This window comes from Hemitrygon akajei, chromosome 23, assembly GCF_048418815.1.
Source record: "Hemitrygon akajei chromosome 23, sHemAka1.3, whole genome shotgun sequence".
NCBI classification, from domain to species: domain Eukaryota; kingdom Metazoa; phylum Chordata; class Chondrichthyes; order Myliobatiformes; family Dasyatidae; genus Hemitrygon; species Hemitrygon akajei.
This window is the reverse complement of record NC_133146.1, coordinates 59,365,118-59,384,454: the sequence shown is the minus strand read 5'-3', so window position 1 is coordinate 59,384,454 and position 19,337 is coordinate 59,365,118.

Genomic DNA, 19,337 nt, shown 5'->3' with positions numbered 1-19,337 from the left:
TAGCAACATTTAATACGAACAAAACTTTGCATTTCACCAATTAGGATGAGGTTAATAAGTTCTTGAACTTGAATAACAAGCCAAAATTTTAGTTACATGGCAAATCTACAATGCATCATCCATATTTTCCTTCAACAATTTGCCTCCTATTTTTCATGAACTATTCTCTCCCATTACTAACAACTTGCAACAATAACCTTGTAGCTTTTAAAAATTGTTTTCAAAAAGATAGAGGGGCTCAATTACGTAGCTGGCACCACATAGTCTTTACTCCTTATCACACACCTAATCAGACTATTCTAGCATATACTGATGGATATAAAAGCTGAAAACTAGGTAGTCAACAATGTAATAAAAAATGCTTCCAAATTAAGCAAAAGGGATTTGTATGTATAATTCAACATAAAGTACAAATATATCACCATACAGACCCTTTTCCTTGTGGGCAATCAAAGATGCACACAACAGGATGGACAAACAACCAATGTGCAAAAAAAAACCAAATACAAAAAGAAAAATAAATAATAATGATAACAATAATAAATAAGCAATAAATATCAAGAACATGATATGAAGAGTCCTTGAAAGCAAGCCCATAGGTTGTGGGAACAGTTTAGTGATGGGGCAAGTGAAGTTATGCCCCTGGTTCAAATGCAGAATGGTTCTTGATGAGAGGCATGAGAAGCATTGATCATGTGGTTAGCCAGAGGGTTTTTCCTCAGGGCTGAAATGGCTAACACGAGGGGGCATAGTTTTAAGATGCTTGGAAGTAGGGACAAGGGGGATGTCAGAGGCAAGATTTTCCCCCACACAGAGTGGTGGGTATGTGGAATGCACTGCTAGTGATGGTGGTAGAGGCAGATACAATAGGGTCTTAAAAGATACTCTTAGATTGGTACATGGAGCTTAGAAAAATAGTAGGCTATGCGGTGAGGAAATTCTAGGTAGTTTCTAGAGTAAGTTACGTGGTCGGCATAACATTGTGGGCCAAAGGGCCTGTAATGTGCTGTAGACTTCTATATTTCCAAAAACTTTAACAGCAACTATGAAAGCAAATTCATGCACACCGATTCAGATTTTCCACTGAATGTACAACACAACTTCATTTTTTGACAGAGGATCTATTCAACAAAATCTTTGTTGTGCCATAAGGCAAATATTATGTGCCAGACAGTATCAATTAAAAGAAATTTTTTTGGGTATGGTGAGGAGTTATTAGAAGTGCAAGATGATCTCTACTATTCCACTCTGTAACAAAGCCTGACAAACATGATACAAGAGAAAGAACTTGGGTGGAGCTCTTTCCAGACTCTGTTGGGGAACTTGAGCTGCAGCCAGATGACCCTCAGATCATTTAGAAGAATGAGGTGAGAAAAAAAAATCTACTGCAAGACTCACACCTAAGCTGCAGGAGACAGGTGACTCTCAGGAGTTGGAAAGGGAATAGACGTATAGTACAAGTATCCCTGTTGCTGCTCCCCTCAATAACAAGTATACTGATTTGGATACTGCTGGGATGCGAAACAACCAAAGGAAAGTCACAGAAGTCAGGTTTCTGGCACGGAGTCTGGCTCTGTGACTCAGAAGGGAAGAGATGGGGGGGAGGGGAGAGAAGACGAGGCAAGCAGAAATGATAGGGGTTCATTGGTTGGGTTAGAGGAACAGTCAGGAGGCAGGTGAGAACGAGATTCCTGAATTGTATGTTCCTCTGAAATGCCAGGGTTAGGGACACTTTGGACTGAGACCATTAAGTTCTTATGGGGAAGGGTGAGCAGCCAGAGGTTGTAGTCCACTTCTCAACAATGACCTAGGCTGGAAGGGCACCAAGCGTCATGTTTGTTCTTAATAAAGAAAGTTGGATGGATTTATGCTAGAACATTTTATTAGTGAACTGCTCTCAACCTGAGCACGTGCTACCAGCTCACCATTGTAGCTTCTGGTTCTGGGTGAACTATTCGCATAGCCCACCAGGAACTGAAATTCTTTATTATGCATAAATAGTAACACACCAAGGTCTTGCAAAGCAAGTTCAGGCAGATAAGTGTTAAGTTAAAGGACAGGACTTCCAGACTAGTGACATCAGGATTGCTACCCATACCACATGCTAGTGAGGCTAGAAACAGGAAGATAATACTGATGGATGATATCTAACATTGCTCCGTTGTTCAAGAAAGGCTCTAATAATAAGACAGCAAATTCTTGGCTTGAATCTGATAATATAGTGGGTAAATTATTGATAGGTATTCCAAGTGAAGCGATACATAAATAATTGGATAGTTAAGGCCTGATTAAGATCAAGCAACACAGCTTTGTATTTGGTAGGTTTGTCTAACCAATCTTGGAGAGTTTCTTGATGAGGTTACCAAGAAAGATGAAGGAAAGACCATAGACATTGTCCACACAACACACACACAAAATGCTGGAGGAACTGAGCAGACCAGGCAGCATCTATGGAAAAGAGTACAGTCAATGTTTTAGGCCAAGACCCTTCAGCAGGACACATTTATTTTAGCAAAGCCTTTGACCAAGTCTTGTATGAGAAGCTGGTCCAGAAGGCCCAGTCGCTTAGCATTCAGGATTAAGTAGCAGCAGAAGCTAGAGAATAGCAGATGGTTGCCTCTTTGACTAGAGACCTGTGACTAACAGTGTGTTGGGTCTGTTGTTGTTTATCATCTATATCAAGGATCTGGATGATAATATAGTTAACAGGATCAGCAAATCTGCAGATGACAACAAAATCAGGGTCATAGTGGACAGTGGAAGACTATCAAAACTTGCAGCAGGATTTGGATCAAATGAAAAAAGGGCCTGAAAATGCATAAAAGTTTTGAGGTGTTGCACCTTGAGAGGACAAATCAGGTTATCATTTATAGTCAATAGTAGGGCACTGGGGTGCGTGATAGAACAAGGATCTGGAAATAGATCCATAATTACTTGAAAGGGGTGTCACAGGTACACAAGCTCCTAAAGGGAATATTGAGTATAGGAGATGGGATGTTTTGTTGAAGTTGCACATACAAGATGTTTGGAGTATTGTGTGCAGTTCTAGTCCCCTACCTACAGGAAGAATATCAACAAGACTGAAAAAGTACACAGACAAATTATAAAGATATTGCCCAGACTTGGGGACCCAAGCTGAAGGAAAAGATTGAATAAGTTAGGGCTTTATTTCCTGCAGCATAGGAGAATGAGAGGAGATATAATAGAGGAATACAGAAATATGAAGGATATAGACAGGGGAAATGAAAACAGGCTTTTTCCATTAAGTTTGGGCAAGACTAGAACTGGAGGTCATAGGTCAAATGGAAAAGGTGAAATCTAAGGGGAATCAGGGGAAAATTTCTTCAATCATAGATCGACGAAAGTATGGAATGAGCTGTCAGAAGAAATAGTGGAAGCAGGTTCAACTGCAACATTTAAGAGAAGTTTGGATAGGTACATTGACAGTAGGGGTACAAAGGACTATGGTCCAGGTGCAGGTCAACTGGATTAGACAGAATAACAGTTTGACATGAACAAGATAGGCTGAAGGGTCTGGTTCTATGCTGTAGTGCTCTATGACGACAAAATTAAGAATGCTTCATTGACATTACTCAATTCAAAGGAATAAACATATGGCTGAAAAGTAATTCTTACATCTATTAACTAGCTGCTGACAGAAGAAGTTGCTCGGTGTTTCAACATGTGATACAATGACAGCAACATCGTCAACATCTTCAACACACAATGAAGATAATATGTTCTCTCCAGATTTATGTTCTCCATTGTTTTTATGAAGTAGCTTTGTGAGGTCATCTTGTCCTAAAAAAAATTATTTCACCATAAAATGAGTAATTTTTAAAGAACATTGGCCAGGATCAAACTAACATGGTCAAAAGGTAAGAACAGATATTTTACTGGATATACATTCATAACCTAAACTTAGGTATTCAGAATATGATTTGAATGAGACAGAACTGTTCAAATTTAGTATAGAATGAGGAGAAAAACCAAAACTTCAGGAAGACCCAAGACACCCTTCCTGATGTCTTATGCACAGCAAATGAAATTTAGAGCTGAGAACAGTGATATGATTAACTTACCTAGAAAAAAATAAATGGTAATTTTAAAGAGGGTGAAAAAGCAAACTGTGATACATGTATATTCATCACTGAAACTGACTAGTAATAAAAATACAAGAACACAAGACCATAAGGTATAAGAGCAGAATCAGACCATATGGCCCAGAGTCTGCTCCATCATTTCATCATCGCTGATTCATTTCCCTCTCATCCCGTCTCTTGGCTTCTTCCTGTAACCCTTCATGCCCTGACTAATCATGAATCTATCAATATCTGCCTTAAATATACCCAAGCAACTTGCCCTCCACAGCTGCCAGTAGCAACAAATTTCAGATTCACCAATCTCTGGTTAAAGCAATTCCTCACCTCCATTCTAAATAGATGTCCCCCCTATTCTGAGGCTCTGCCCTTTAGTCCAAGATTGCCACACTGTAGTAAATATCCTGTCCACACTCAAGGCCTTTCAACATTTGATAGATTTCAGTGAAATTCTCTCTTCCCCCCCCCCCCCCCCCACCACATTCTTCTAATACCCAGTGAGTACAGGACCAGAGCCATCATTGGTCTTCATATGGACCCTTAAATTCCAGAAATCATTCTTGTGAACCTCTTCTGAACCATCCTCAATGTCAGCACATCCTTTCTTAGATAAGGAACCAAAAAATGTTCATCCTTGCTTTCATATTCTACTCCTCTTGAAAGGAATGCTAACATTGCATTTAACAACGCAAACACGAAGAAATCTGCAGATGCTGGAAATTCAAGCAACACACACAAAATGCTGGTGGAATGCAGCAAGCCAGGCAGCATTTGTAGGAAGTACAGTCGACGTTTCGGGCTGAGACCCTTCATCAGGACTAACTGAAAGAAAAGATAGTAAGAGATTTGGAAGTGGGAGGGGGAGGGGGAGACCCGAAATGATAGAAGACAGGAGGGGGAGGGATGAAGCTAAGAGCAGGAAAGTTGATTGGCAAAAGGGATACACAGTTGGAGAAGGGAAAGGGTTATGGGACGGGAGTCCCAGGGAGAAAGAAAGGGGGAGGGGAGCACCTGAGGTTGATGGAGAGCAGGCAAGAAGTGCTTGTGAGAGGGACAGGGAAAGAAAAAGGGGGGGGGGAAGGACAATAAATAAGGGATGGGGTAAGGAGGGGACAATAAATAAATAAGGGATGGGGTAAGAAGGGGAGGAGGGGCATTAATCGAAGTTAGAGAAATCAACGTTCATGCCATCAGGTTGGAGACTACCCAGACGGAATATAAGGTGTTGTTCTTCCAACCTGAGTGTGGCTTCGTCTTGACAGTAGAGGAGGCCATGGATAGACATATCAGAATGGGAATCGGAAGTGGAATTAAAATGCGTGACCACTGGGAGATCGTGCTTTCTCTAGCGAACAGAGCGTAGGTGTTCAGTGAAACGGTCTGCCAGACTGCGTCGGGTGTCACCAATATATAGAAGGCCATACCGGGAGCACCGGACACAGCATATCACACAAGCTGGCTCACAGGTGAAGTGTCACCTCACCTAAAAGGACTGTCTGGGGCCCTGAATGGTGGTGAGGGAGGAAGTGTAAGGGCAGGTGTATCATTTGTTTGTGAATGATGTGTGTGAATGAACATTGATTTCTCTAACTTCTTTTAATGCCCCTCCTCCCCTTCTTACCCCATCCCTTATTTATTTATTCCCCCCCCTTTTTCTCTCTCTGTCCTTCTCACAATCACTCCTTGCCCGCTCTCCATCTCCCTCTGGTGCTCCCCCCCCCCTTTCTTTCTCCCTGGGCCTCCCGTCCCATGATCTGTTCCCTTCTCCAGCTGTGTACCCCTCTTGCCAATCAAATTTCCAGCTCTTAGCTTCATCCCTCCCCTCCTGTCTTCTCCTATCATTTTGGATCTCTCCCTCCTCCTCCCACTTTCAAACCTCTTACTATCTTTTCTTTCAGTTAGTCCTGATGAAGGGGCTCGGCCCAAAATGTTTTATAGATGCTGCCAGGCCTGCTGCGTTCCACCAGCATTTTATGTGTGTTGCTAACATTGCATTTGCCTTCCTCACCAATGAATCAAACTGCAAATTAACCTTCAGGGAATCCTGTACAAGGACTCCCAAATCCCTTTGCACCTTGAATTTTTGATTTTTCTCTCCATTTAGATAATAGTTTACGCTTTTTATTTCTTCTACTAAAGCACGGGAAGATATACTTCCCGATACTATATTCCATCTGTCACTTCTTTGTCCATTTTCCTAATCCATCTGTCTTTCTGCAGCCTCCCTGCTTCCTGAACACTACCTGCCCCTCTACCTACACTCGTATCGCCTGCAAACTTGGCCACAAAGCCAATAATTCTGTCACCCAGATCATTGACAAAAACACAAATTACATTGAACTTCTAAAAATTCTAGTTAGAACTCAGAGCAAGGCAGCTGATTCTTTAGGAAATATACCAAGGAGTAAGAGAAGGTTTAAAGCCTATGGGGACATGTATATCATTTCCAAGGGGTTAATATCAATTAGATTAATGCCTTAGGTAATAGAACAGTATATGGATACCGTGCCTTGAAAAAGTATTCAGCCCCCAGAAATATTTTCATCTTTTACAGTCTCAATTTCTGAATTAATATATTGAAGGATTTTTAAGATAATCTACAAAGCATTGTGGATCATGTCAAATCAAAATTCCAAAATCTGTCAACAATTTACAAAAATTTTTTAAAAATTGAGGCTGAAAAAATATTCATTCTCCTATATAATTAGTATGCTACCTTTCTTCAGGAGCAATACTGTTTAGTACTTCACCAACTTCTTCAATTTGATGATGTAGAAAATTGGAGATCACCTGTTTTTAATGAATTCATAAGAATAAATACTTGCTCTCTTTGCAAGGTCCAACAGTATGGTAGATTATCAACACACCAAAACAAAATGAAGACAAAAGAGCATTCAAGTCAGGAAAAAATAAAAAGAGAAGCACAAATCTGCACAAGAGTACAAGACCTTACAAAGGCACTAAATATACCTTGCAGTTCAGTGCATTCCATTGTGAAAAAAAATGAAACCATAGCCACACTGCCGAGGTCAGGCTTCCCTTCTAAACTTAGTCGATGGAAAAGAATAGTACTAGTAAGAGAGGTTGTGTGACTTCAGCAGCAGATGAAGCTTATGGCTCCTCAATCTCTAATTTTTGCACAAAAAGAGTATTAATGGAAGAGTGGCAAATAAGCAGCCCCGGCATTTTTTAAAAAAAGCATATCCTTGTCCATAAAGACTTTGTGAAGTGTCACTGAGAAGTTACTGTAAAGATGTGGAATGTCTTGTGGTTGGATGAGACTAAAGTGGAACTTTTTAGCCTCAACACTAAGTGGTACATGTGGCATAAATCTACTACTGCGCATCAGTCGGGTAACACCATTCCTACTGTAAAGTATGGCAGAGGTAGCAGCATCATACCATGAGGTTGCTTTTCAGCAGCAGGGATTGGAAATCCTGTCAGGATTGATAGGAAGCTGAATCCTGGATAAAAACCAGCTATCCCTTGTCAGAGAGTTTAAACTAGGGAGGAAGTTGGTCTTTCAGCAGGACAAAGAGCCAAAGCACAGTCAGAGCAACCATGGGAGTGGCTTCAAATCAAGAGAAGTCCTTCTGTGGCCCAGTGAGAGTCCAGACATTAAAGCAATCGAACATCTCTGCCAAAATTACCGTCCACCATCACTCCCCAACTAACCTTGTACAGTTTGAGCAATTTGCAAGGAGGAATGGGCAAATCCTGCTCCATCATATTCTGCAAAGCTGCTACAGACATCCAGACTACATGCTGTAATAAACTGAGTTGGTTCAACTAAGTTCTGAACAAAGGGTGATGAATACTTTTGAATTGCTGACATTTCAGTTTTTGAATTTTTAATTGTTCATGCTTTACAATTTTTCCTGTTTCTGGGCTCCACTTTGAAAACAGAAGCATATGATTCACAAATAAAAATACTCAATTGATCAAAATTCCTGGTTGTAAAACTCATTTTGGTGAACAAAGGGTTGGGGCACAAAGCTGGAATCATTCTGCTTCAAATAGATTATTTTGAACTCTTCAGACAAAAAGGTTTAGGCAGAGTAGTAAACTGACAGTAAAAATCAGTTCTGGACAGAAAGATCAGTAGCCAGATACATAATTTATAAGGATTATGTTGTGAACCCAGCAAAATTATTGTAAAGTTGCCATGCATTGTGTGGTGCCCAAAATGGTGGTAGATTTCGTCAGAATTGGATAATTATTTAAGGGGGAAACATTTTTACTTATGGGAAAATAACTAAATATTCCAGTTCTTCCTGAGTTAGGGGTATCCTTCTGAGCTGCATTATTGTATATTGATTGCAAACATTTCAAGTTCTTTGAGTTCTTACCTGAAATCTTGGTTTCATCATCTTGATTTGCAGCATACTCTAATATGCTCTTTTGTAATAACTTTCCTGTAATAAAATTTTAAGCTAGTATAAATGGATGCAAGCACAGATCACTTTTAAAAAAAATTAACAGTAAGATGATCATTGGATGAAATTGTCATCAAGAGGCAAAAGAAATTACCAGAAGGCATTATGAGTTCCACAGCAGTACAGGACAGATTACCCACTTTCTCAATGATAGTCATGGAGCAAGGTTTCTGTAAAAGTTGAAGTTTGATTGATGAAATGTACTCTTCATCCCATCTGGTGTGTTTTGGGATATTTGCAACACAGCATTTCATTGCCTAGGGTTGAAATTAGGCTTCAAAGATTTATACATTTCAACAAACCCACATTTTAGTATTCAAAGAACATTTACATCTATTCCTCACAGAATGACAACTACAAAACAAACACAAGGTCAATTTCTATCAACTGTCATTTAGTTGTGAATGCTTAACAACTCAGCATGCAGAGGAACAACTCTATAGCTCACATATGTGGGTCAACTACAATATTAATTTAAACAAATTCTCCTGTGCTTGTATACAGTTTATATCCCACAATTCCTTGCCTGCTCAAGTTCCATTCAAAATGCCTCTCGACTGCAGCACCACATCTGCTTCCACCACTTCTCCTTGCAGATCATTCCAGGCATCTACCATTATGGGAATAAAAAGCTTGTCCCATAAACCTCCTTGAAACTTTAGCTCACCTTAAAGTCACAGCTTCTAGTATCTGACATTTCTATCTATAGAACAGAGCATACTTGCCTTTCAAATTTCACACATTTCCTCATCCTCCTACATGCTAGAGAAAACAAACTAAATTTGTCCAAAATCATAGAGCTAGTAAACCCTAATCCAGGCAATATCCTGGTGAATCTTTCTGCACTCTCACAAACCTCCACATCCTTCCTGCAAATAGTGAGGAAAAACTGTGTACAATACTCCAAATATGGCATAACCAAAATTTGATACATCTGTAACATAATTTTACATCTTTTATGATCAAAACCCTGAACAAAGGTGGTGTATGCCTTTTTTAACCATTATATATACACTTGTGTTGTCACTTAGAGAATTATGGATTTGTACCTCATGATCCCCTTCTTCATCATAGCTCAAATGGTTCTGCCATTTACTGTATACAGTACTTTCCTCTTCATTTGACCTCCCAAACTGCCACATCTCACACTTGTCAGGACTAACTTTATCTGCCATTTCTCCACCCACAATTCCAACTAAACATTGACAACGTTCCCCACTGTACACAACTCTGCCAATTTTTGTGTAATCTGCAACTTAATTTGCCATCTATGCATTCATCCAAGTCATATCACAGCAGTTCCCAACATTTATCTTTGCGTAAAACCACTGTTCACAGACTAGTCAGACACCCTTCCATTCTCTGCTCAGATTTCAGGTTAGTTTATAATATACACACTGTATATTATATATGGTAATATATAAAAGTAATTGGTTCAGAAGTCTGTAGTGGAGAAACTGTTCTTGAGGCTGGATGTCCAAGCTTTCAAGCTCCTGTATCTTCTCCCAGAAAATAGAAGAGAAAAAAGGGAATGGGCTGGGTGGTGGGCATCTTTTCTGATACCTATTAACCTTCCTGCAACAACACAATGAAAACTGACTGGATGGAAAGTGGCCAGTTGGTGATGGACTCTGAAGCACTTACCACTCTCCACAAGTTCTGACAGTGCAGAGCAGAGTAGTTGCCATAACAGGTTGAGATGTAAACCATCAGGAGATTTTCTACAGTATATCTGTTGAATTGAAAGTCTTGTGGACAATTCAAAATTTCCTCAGGTACCCTATGGAGTACATACACTGATGTGCTTTCTCAATCATATCAACAGCATGATGCAAGTAGGGGGAGGTTATTTATTTAGAGATACAACACGGAACAGACCCTTCCGGTTCAACAAGTTGCATCAACCCAGAACCTCCCTATTTAATCCCAGCCTAATCTGGACAATTTACAATGACCAATTAACCTACTAACTGGTACATCTTTGGAATGAGACAGAAAACCGAAGCACTTAGAAGAACCCCACACGTTCATATAGAGGACGTCTAGAATTCTTACAGATGGTGCCAGAATTGAACTCCAATGACCCGAGCTGCAATAGCAATGTACTGACTGCTATGGCACTGTGGTGGTGCTGGTGGTGATATGGATGGCTAATAAAGCTATCAATCATCTCTAAAGCAGGTCCATTGACAAAGATAGGGATGCACTCACCACCCCTTCCTTGGGTCAACCTTCAGTTTTTCCATCTTGCTGATATCAAAGGCTAGGTTGTACTGCTGACACCATAACACGAGGTTCGCAATCTTTCCCATATTCCATCTCACCACTGTTGTTAATATGGCCAAAAACAGTTTGTCATACGGGATTTTAAATGATTGAACTAGCACTGCGTCTGTCCAGTCATGAGTATACAGGGAGTCAAGCAGGATATTTGCAGGCAACACTGGGGAGCACCAATATTAAGGGTTTGGGTGGATAAAATGTTATGACCAATTCTTGCATATTGCCCCTTACTTACCAAGGATATTTTGCTGCTCCTTCAAGCCCTTTTGGTTATTCATTTTGTTATGAGTGATGAACAGACCTGATGGACAATGGGGTACAGAGTTAACCATCCCCCCCTGAGAAACACGAACTCTTACTGTTGCTATGCTGACCATGAGAAAGAGACGAAAAACAAGCAAGAACATCTGCGACAGATAAGAGAGAGGGGGAAATTGCTGATTAACCGTATTGTGACTCCTTTTTGAATTATTTACTGTTTCGCTGCAAGGACAATAGTTTGCTCATAAACATTCCTCAGTGGACTGAAGGAGTGGCCTTATTTGATGGACACAGTCATTCAGGAGTGATGGATAGCTGATTCCCCGTGAGTATGGATAAAAGACAGGTCTGGCGAGACCCCCCCCCAGACATGCCAGTGGACACTGATTGAGTGTTGGAACCCACAAGAAAGGTGGGGACTTCGAAGACCGAAGCAGGAGGTCGGTCATTAAGGCTATCAGTGTAAAAGCAGGGCCGGTGGGGACTTGCATGTGTGTTCACTCATGCCAGAGTGACGAGTCCACCACAGAAGAACGGTCTAGCAGAAGGACGGAGAGGTCATAACTGAATGACCACACCGATACGACGGATTAAGAAAGCAAAGAAAGGTTTGCCTGACTGTAGCTGTTACATCTTGCTCGCTCTCTCTCTCTAACAATTACAATACAACAACCATAACTACATCAGCACCCATGAACTGAACTTTATACTTTTCTATGACAATTTATTTACCCCTAGACATCGATAGAACTTGTTTATTATTGCTTATTATTATTCCTACACTTTTAGGTTTATTACTGCTAACTGGTCTTATATGTATATTTGCATTATTGATATGGTTTTGCTTATTTTTATTAATAAACACCTTTAGTTTGGTACCACCAGACTCCAATGAATTCTTCTTTCTCTGCTGGTTAGACACCCAGTTACAGGGTACGTAACAATTTGTTATCCCTTTCCCCATTTCTCAAAAATTATCTGATTACAAGCTCATAAACCTTACACACACTTTTTTCCCAACTAAATATGTAACATCTCACATTGTTCAAAGTTACTGAACCTTGTCATTGATGTCTTTTCTTCCATACAGAAACAAAGAGAGGTTCTGGAGCTTGAAGATTCGTACAGCCAGATTCGGGAACAGCTTCTTTCCAACTGTAATAAGACTGCTGAATGGATCCTGACCCGGATCTGGGCCATACCTTCCAAATATCCGGACCTGACTTCCACTAACTTACTTTCCCTTTTCTATTTTCTAATTATGATTTATAATTTAAATTTTTATTATATTTACTTCCATTTGTACTTCAGGGAGCGCGAAGCGCAAAATCAAATATCGCTGTAATGATTGTACACTCTAGTATCAATTGTTTGGTGACAGTAAAGTAAATTGCTCCTGAATTCTGATGAACCAGCCTCTAAACAACTTCCGTATCAGATGCAGAACAGCTGCTACCAATCTACTCTCTTCAGCTCCTTCTTAACACTGTTGGAATTAGTCCCCCATCATACCCTGAGGCCCTGTTTATCTATAACTACCCGAAAACATACTGAGTTATGATCAGTGTTCCTAAAATAGTCTCTCACAAACTCCAACCACCTGGACAGGCTCCTTTCTCAATACAAGGTCTAGCATGGTTCCTTCTACAGATGAATAGAAAACATACTGTGTCAAGGAACCTTCATAATTGAATTCATGACAAAAGTTGCAATTCTTTTCTATTTTAAAATAAAAAGACTCAACCATTACAGAAAATAGAGTAAATAATAACTAGAGTACAATATTATTATATAGTCCATCTCTTAAACACCTTATGTTCTACAATAAATGAGGAAAGATTATGCAGTGTTCTGTAGATATATTGTGTATGCCCACAAGAAAATGAATCTCAGGTTTGTATATGATGCCATATACTGTATGTACTTTGATAATAAATTTATTTTGAACTTTATTCAAGGGAGAAGCAGCAGAATATAGCTTGCAAGCCACCTATTGAAAAGCAGAATCCAAAAATCAGACTCACAAAGAACAAAACTGGGGTTCCTGGTGAATCATGATTGAAATTATGAACTCAAGAATTGATTTTGAGAAAAATTACAAAACACGATTCAATGCATCAAATAAGAGTTTAATTGACAAATTAATACCAATATAGCATGAAGTTTTAGTAAGGAAATCTTAAGTCATAACACTTGGAAAGTTAAATGGAAGAAAGTAAATACTAGGCTCTTGGATTACAAACATGAAACATGTGCAGGGATTAATTGCTTTGGTTTTCAGTTATGTTAGACATATCAAACTACAGTAAGGTGACACTTGGAATGACTAGGTACAAATATGGTTTTCTAAAAAAGGAATAGAGAACTTGACACAGAAGCTGTAGAAATATGGTACTATAAATACAATGCTTACCTGTCAGTAAAAATTGGGTTGGATACATTTTCTCTTCAATACAGAAGGCTGAGAATTGGCTTAATAGGTTGCATTTGGAAGAAACTATTCACTTCCACTAGTAAGGTACCAATCTGAGATGGTATAAATTAATGGGATGTACAGAAGAAACTTATTTACCCAGTGAGCAGTGGGAACATGAAATTTACAACCAACTTACACAAGGTGGTGAAAGAGCCATCTCAATGTCCAGTCGCTGAATCTTGTTTAGTGGAACAGTTTCTCCATTTCCATAATCAATGTACAAAACATTGGCCATCTTCTGTGCAACATTCACATCCTGGACTAATGCTCTATACCACTTCTATAGCAGAGCAACAGGTAATTAAAAAATACAATTTAAATCTAGATTGCCTGTATTACAAACTTTCTATATTTCTAACTTAAACTTATGTTGCAGACCCCAGACAATTTCCAGCTCTTGCAATATCCAAAATCTAAGAAAAACCTACTTACCAGAGGCCACTGAAACACAAGTCAGCTCAATTTGCACCTTTCAAGGCTAGCAGGCTGATTGCCACAGAGTCAATTTTTAAGCACTGTCTCAAGCCTCGCCCTTGAAATGCTAAACTATTGATTCCAATGCAATGGCATCATCTTTCAAGGTTTGTTGCTTTCAGTATTTGTATCAAAATTTCATTATTAAACAATAGGATTAAAGTACATAATTTGGCTCTTCATTTTCAAAGACCTGAAAGACTGATTGTTGCCAATCTGTACATAGCAGTTTATAAGTGGATTCCATAATTACATCGTCAGTTAATATCAGGATGGACACTTATTTGAGGCAATTCTTAAAGAACAAAATCTAATTGAGAAAATAGCCAGAATTCCCTTCATTGATTTGGGACACTATGCCTCTTAATTGGGACAGGAGACTGTTGTCGAGCTGTTTCTAACTAGTGTCAGTCGTGTGTACTTGTTAGACACCACACCATGCTTTGAGTGAAGCTTTTAAATAGCGTCAGTTCCATGCATTTTGGTTCAAATCACTGATTTTTGTCACTGATTGCTGGCAAGGAAAAAGCAGCATGAAAATTTGTAGCTGTTTTGCGCACTGCAGTTTCAAGATTTCAAGCTTTGAGATATGAGAAATAGCTAGGAGTGAACATGAAACAATTTTACTGCTTCTACAAGCTAGGAACTATGAAGAACTTGAAGGTAACAATCATCTTGAATGGTACAATGAAAATGAAGATTTGAAGATTTAATGATTTGCAATCATCAAAAGCATTGTATGAAGACAATCATCTACACTAGGTGTCTGCTGATTTTGTTCATTTATAGTTAAACAAAAGGACACAGCAGCATACATTGGATGAACTCCTCCATCAATTTAAAAAGAGACGGTTTGATCGGGGCATGACTGCGCAAGTGCATGGACGTCAGCCAGTGAGAACAGCGGGAAGAGTTTAAAAGGAGACAGCTTTATAGAGTGGTCAAAGGAAGAGCAGTCAACAGAGTAGAAGGAGACAGAGTAGAAAGGCTTTGGCGATAACAGATCAAGGAGAGGTAGGTTAACTATGTAGAATACAGACAGGAAGTATGTGTGTGAGGCTGGGGTTCTGCACTCGGTGTCAGATGTGGGAAGTCCAGGAGACTCCCAGCCTCCAGACTCCCGGCCAGATTTGTGCTAGGTGCGTTGAGCTGCAGCTCCTTAAGGACCGGGTCAGGGAGAGCGAGGAGGTGATAGAGAGGAGCTATAGGCAGGTAGTCACACCAAGGCCTTGGGAAAGAGAAGGGCAAGAGGTAGATACTAGGAAGTAACCCAGTGGCTGTCCCCCTAAACAATAAGTACTTCTGTTTTGAGTACTGTAGGGGAGACTGCCTACCTGGGGGAAGCAACAGTGGTCGCACCTCTGGCACAGTCTGGTCCTGTGGCCCAGATGGGTAGGAGTAGGGAAAGGAAGAGGATGGCAACAATAATAGGGGACTCTATAGTTAGGGAGTCAGACAGGCGATTCTGTGGATACAGGAAAGAAACGTGGATGGTAGTTTGCCTCCCAGGTGCCAGGGTCCAGGATGTTTCTCATCGTGCCCACGATATCCTGAAGTGGGAAGGAGAACAGCCAGAGGTCATGGTACATATTGGTACCAACGACATAGGTAGGAAAAGGGAGGTCCTGAAAACAAACTACAGGGAGTTTGGAAGGAAGTTGAGAAGCAGGACCTCAAGGGTAGTAATCTCAGGATTTCTGCCTATGCCACATGGCAGTGAGTATAGGAATAGAATGAGGTGAAGGATAAATGCTTGGCTGAGGGATTACAGCAGAGGGCAGGGATTCAGATTTCTGGATCATTGGGACCTCTTTTGGGTCAGGTGCGACCTATACAAAAAAGACGGTTGCAGCTGAATCCGAGGGGGACCAATTTCCTGGCGGGGAGGTTTGTAAAGGCTATTGGAGAGAGTGTAAACTAGAATTGCTCGGGGGGGAGGGAGAGGTCGGAACCGAACTGAACTGAAGTGATGAAGGAAGAGGCGATTGGCTCACAAATAGAGAAAGCTTGGAGACAGTGCGAGAGGGAGGAGAGGAAGGTGATAGAGAAGGAATGCACTCACACCAATGGTTTAAGATGTGTCTATTTTAATGGAAGGAGTATTATAAACTAAGCAAATGAGCTTAGAGCATGGATCAGTACTTCGAGCTATGATGATGTGGCCATTATAGAGACTTGGATGGCTCAGTGGCAGGAATGGATACTTCGAGTGCCAGGCTTTAATGTTTCAGAAAGGACAGGGAGGGAGTCAAAAGAGGTGGGGGCACAGCACTGTTGATCAGAGATAATGACAAGGCTGCAGAAAAGGAGGAAGTTATGGAGGGATTGTCTACGGAGTCACTGTGGGTGGAAGTTAGGAACAGGAAGGGGTCAATGACTCTTCTGGGTGTTTTTTTAATATATAGACCACCCAAAAGTAACAGGGACATCGAGGAGCAGATAGGGAGACAGATTCTGGAAAGGTGTAGTAATAACAGGGTTGTTGCAGTGGGAGATTTTAATTTCCCAAATATCAATTGGCATCTTCCTAGAGCAAGGGGTTTAGATAGGGCGGAGTTTATTAGGTGTGTTCAGGAAGGTTTCTTGACAAAATATGTAGATAAGCCTACAAGAGGAGAGGCTGTACTTTATCTGATATTGGGAAATGAACTTGGTCAGGTGTCAGATCTCTCAGTGGGAGAGCACTTTGGAGATAGTGATCACAATTCTATCTCCTTTACCATAGCACTGGAGAGGGATAGGAACAGACAAGTTGGGAAAGTGTTTAATTGGAGTAAGGGGAAATATGAGGCTATAAGGCAGAAACCTGGAAGCATAAATTGGGAACAGATGCTCTCAGGGAAACATACAGAAGACATGTGGCAAATGTTCAGGGGATACGACAGGGAAAGGATGGTAGGATACAGGAACTGTGGTGTACAAAGGCTGTTGTAAATATAGTCATGAAATGAAGAGCTTACGAAAGGTTAAAAAAAAAAACAGGTAATGATAGAGATCCAGAAGATTACAAGGCTAGCAGGAAGGAACTTAAGAATGAAATTAGGAGAACCAGAAGATGCCATGAGAAGGCCTTGTTGGACAGGACTAAGGAAAACTCTAAAGCATTCTACAAGTATGTGAAGAGCAAGAGGATAAGACGTGAGAGAATAGGACCAATCAAATGTGACAGTAGAAAAGTGTGTATGGAAACAGAGGAGATAGCAGAGGTACTTAATGAGTACTTTGCTTCAGTATTGACTACGGAAAAGGATCTTGATGATTGTAGTGATGACTTGCAGCAGACTGAAAAGCTTCAGCATGTAAATATTAAGGAAGAGGATGGGCTGGAGCTTTTGGAAAGCATCAAGTTGGATAAATCACCGGGACTGAAAAAGATGTACCCCAGGCTAATGTGGGAGGCAAGGGAGGAGATTGCTGAGCCTCTGGAGATGATCTTTGCATCATCAATGGGGATGGGAGAGGTTCCGGAGAATTGGAGGGTTGCGGATGTTTTTCCCTCATTCAAGAAAGGGCATAGAGAGAGCCCAGGAAATTATAGACCAGTGAGTCTTACTTCAGCGATGGTAAAGATCCTGAAAGGCAGGATTTATGAACATTTGGAGAGGCATAATATGCTTAAGAATAGTCAGCATGGCTTTGTGAAAGACAGGTCTTGCCTTATGAGCCTGATTGAAAATTTTATGGGGATGTGACTAAACACATTGATGAAGGTAGTGTATATGGATTTCAGCAAGGCATTTGATAAGGTATCCCATGCAAGGCTTATTGAGAAAATAAGGAGCCATGGGATCCAAGGGAATATTGCTTTCTGGATTCAGGACTGGCTTGCCCACAAAAAGCAAAGAGTGGTTGTAGACGGGTCATCTTCTGCATGGAGGTCAGTGACCAGTGGTGTGCCTCAGGGATCTGTTCTGGGACCCTTACTCTTTGTGATTTTTATAAATGACTTGGATGAGGTAGTGGAGGGATGGGTTAGTAAATTTGCTGATGACACAAAAGTTGGGGGTGTTGTGGATAGTGTGGAGGGCTGTCAGAGGTTACAGTGGGACATTGATAGGATGCAAAACTGGGCTGAGAAGTGGCAGATGGAGTTCAACCCAGATAAGTGTGAGGTGGTTCATTTTGGTAGATCAAATATGATGGCAGAATATAGTATTAATGGTAAGACTCTTGGCAGTGTGGAGGATCAGAGGGATCTTGGGGTCCGAGTTCATAGGACACTCAAAGCAGCTGCACAGGTCGACTCTGTGGTTAAGATGGCACACAGTCCATTGGCCTTCATCAATCGTGGGATTATGTTTAAGAGCCGAGAGGTAACGTTGCAGCTATATAGGACACTGGGACCCTGGTCAGACCCCACTTGGAATACTGTGCTCAGTTCTGGTTGCCTCACTATAGGAAGGATCTGGAAATCATAGAAAGGGTGCAGAGGAGACTTACAAGAATGTTGCCTGGACTGGGGAGCACGCATTATGTAGTATTGGTAGTGTACTAACTTGTTCAGTATTTCATTTAAATACCTAACTTGTTATTCAGTTAAAGTGCAGCTTGTATTTTTTATATTTTTGATAACTATTTCCATAAAATTTTGGCTAACTAAAGCAGCTACTTATTTGGGCCAAAATGTACTGGTCCCGATTAACTTGAATTCACTGTATATAAACACACAAAGCAAAACTGCTTACATATACACATATGCTCACAAACACCTAGACCTGACCAGTTTTGAAAAATTCAATTGCTGCATTTAACTGGGGTAAAAACATCTAACTGCACTGATCCTTAGCAGAAGCACCAAGAATGTAAGTATCAGCCAAGATTGGCACCAGTTGACTATGGCAGTTCTATAGGTAACTAACCTGCATGTTTACAGGTTAATTTCAGAAATAGTCATATTCCATCAATATTAAGTTATAATCTTCAGAAGTCCAAAACAATTCCATAAACTTCACTAATTTAAAATACTTCAAATATTTTACAAAAGCATTACCCAAATGTTACCAAATAATCATCACACCCTTCACCCTCACTACTTCCTACAAACATCAATTAACAAGCTCAGTTGTTAAATACATGTCTTCAAATAACAGCCTTAGTTTTGAATCTAATAAAAGTTTTGGCCCTATTTTATATCTGTAGATTAGTGTTCCTTTTACCTGATCCCTTGAAAATTTTGCTGCACATATTTCTCCTTCATCTGGTATGTAGTCATTCAGGTGATTCATATTGGCAAACACCTCCACGAGTGATAAGTCAATTGTTCTTAAGGTCTCAAAATTTTCAGGAGTGAGAATTTGCACATAAAAC